The 2,398-nt window shown below is 34.7% G+C and overlaps 1 non-coding gene across 1 annotated transcript; it reads left to right on the top strand.

The window, feature by feature from the left end:
- Positions 1-1,144: 1,144 nt before the first annotated feature.
- On the top strand, positions 1,145-1,251 carry LOC113715301 (small nucleolar RNA R71). The gene has a single exon (XR_003453935.1). It is a non-coding gene; the product is annotated as a small nucleolar RNA R71 (small nucleolar RNA).
- The last annotated feature ends 1,147 nt before the right edge of the window (positions 1,252-2,398 follow it).

The following is a 2,398-nucleotide window of genomic DNA, read 5'->3' as shown; positions in this document are numbered from 1 at the left end:
GGCCTCTTTTCTCTCCTCTAGAACCTCTCTCCCAAACCCTAGCCTCTTCTCACAGCCGACCCTCTCAACTCCCCAGACTCCCTTGCATTTTTCTGTTTTTTCAACCGTCAGCTTGCTCCCAAAACCTCTCTACTCCTTTCGGCTGCCCCCTTTCTCTGGTCTTCCTTTTTCTTTCTCTTCGAGACTTGCAGCCGTCACACTCCTATCCCTCAGGTTTATAGCTTTCCAAAAAAAAACTTAGACCCTCAGCTCTCGTTTTTGTTTTCAGTTTCTTCCTTAGCCGTCTCTTTCTCTTGGCCTTTCCGGATTTTCCAGCCGTCTCATCTCTCCCCTCCTGCGTTTTCTTTTTATATGGGACCCTCAACCCTAAAAACCTCAGCCATCTTTCCCAAAATTGCAACTAACGGGGCTGCCCGGTCCTTTCTTGCAAGCTGCGAAAAAACGCAGCTTGCAAGTCGCGTATCCTCTTTTTTTTTTTTTTTTTTTAAATCACAATAAAAATAAAAATAATTCAAACAAACTTAAGCTTAAATAAAATGTACAAAATTAATAACCAAAAGATAAAAATAAAAAGCTAAGATTTTCCTCTTTTTCTTTTCTTCTTTTTCCCCTTTTTTTTCGAGAAATTTTATGCTAGAAACTAAAAAATTTAAAAACTAAAAAACTAAAAAGTGAATAAAACTTAACACGACAAATAAAAACTAAGAAATAAATAGTAAATTATGCTAAAAAATTTGGTGTCTACAATGGTCTAGCAAGTCCAACTCTTGGATCCTTCCATGAGAGATTAGGGTGATTGTTCCATCCAAAACTATACGCGCTAGAGTCATGCTCTTGTTGGACACCATAACTTCAATATGAATATGGGTCTTGTGGTTGAGTTATACAATGTAATAACACTTGTACTTGACGACTTAATTCAACAACTTGTGAACCCCATTCCACTAATGTACTCATCCCATGAACAGCTACTCCTCTACCCCAAGCTGCCTTTTGTTTTGAATTATTAGACAACAACTCATATATTGCAACCAATTCTTCTGGGGTTTTATCTCCAATATATCCTCCAGCTGCAATATCCACCATATTTTGTGTTGTAAATGTCATGCCATCATAAAATAATTGTACTTGCAATGCCAAAGGATATTGATGATAAGGGCATTGAGCAAGTAATAGCTTGAATTGCTCCCAAGCTTCATAAATTGGCTCCCCTTCCATTATAGTTAAGGTGCAAATCTCATTCCTCAAATCAAATGTCATCTGAGGTGAATAGTACTTTGTCATAAAGATATTATAAACATCTTCCCATATTCTAAGAGACCCTTCTGACAAATTTAACAACCATGACTTTGCACAATCCTTGAGACAATAAAGGAAGCACATCATTTAAACATCATCCTTAGTAATTCTATGCAAAGGAAAAGTTTGTACCACTGAATAGAATTCACAAATGGAGGAGAGCGGATCATCATTAGGAAGACCAGGATAAGATGGAAGCATGGTAAAGTGAATCATCTTCAACTCATAATTTCTGACCCCTTCACTCAATAGGATACAATAAGGAAATGCTGTAATTATTGGGATTTGGATGTTTCTCAAATGAAGTCCTACATTATTTCTATTATCTACTGCCATCTCGGACTTGTTTGAATTTCTTGATTTATTGAACTCCAAGGAGATAGATTCCTACAAAATAACAAAGAAAATACAAACAAAAGATTAAGAATATATACAAATAATAACTAAAGTAAGAAAATTAAACATCATCCTCGGCAACGGCGCCAAAAACTTAATCGATGATTTTCTACAAACGCACATGGTTAATGGTACTAATAAATCACTTGAAGTATTCCAGGGGTCGAACTCACAGGGACGAGTTAATTTTCTATTTTAATTATTCTAACAAAGCAACAAAGTTAAATTTAAGGAGTGATATTTTCTAATTAGGCAAAAAATAATAATCAACATAAACAAAGTAGTAGTGAGAAAACGATAGACATAAGTCTAGGGTTTCAGGTTTTAATCCAGAATTTGAATCAATTATCTAGTTTATATTATTTCTCATACATCTAGAATGTGCCTAATTAAATCCTAAGGCTCTCTCGAGATCGCAAGTATTCAATTAAACCCTCTAAGAACTTTGGTGATATAAGTGCGTCATACAAATCCTAACCTACTCTCGTGATTAGATTGAGTATGTTTATCTATCTAATACACGATTGTATATCCCTTCTCAGTTCAATACAAATCCTAAAAGCATGTCTATAGTGGCCAAACATAAACACGTAATTAAATTAAGATAAATAAATCATAACAAAAGGCAAGAAATTAAACTAGAAAAATTAATCAAATTTCTTCATAAAAACCCTAATTCTAGAAACAATTTAGTTCGACATGA

Source organism: Coffea arabica, chromosome 10c (assembly GCF_036785885.1).
Source record: "Coffea arabica cultivar ET-39 chromosome 10c, Coffea Arabica ET-39 HiFi, whole genome shotgun sequence".
In the NCBI taxonomy this organism is placed as follows: domain Eukaryota; kingdom Viridiplantae; phylum Streptophyta; class Magnoliopsida; order Gentianales; family Rubiaceae; genus Coffea; species Coffea arabica.
This window is presented reverse-complemented; position numbering and strand designations above follow the sequence as displayed.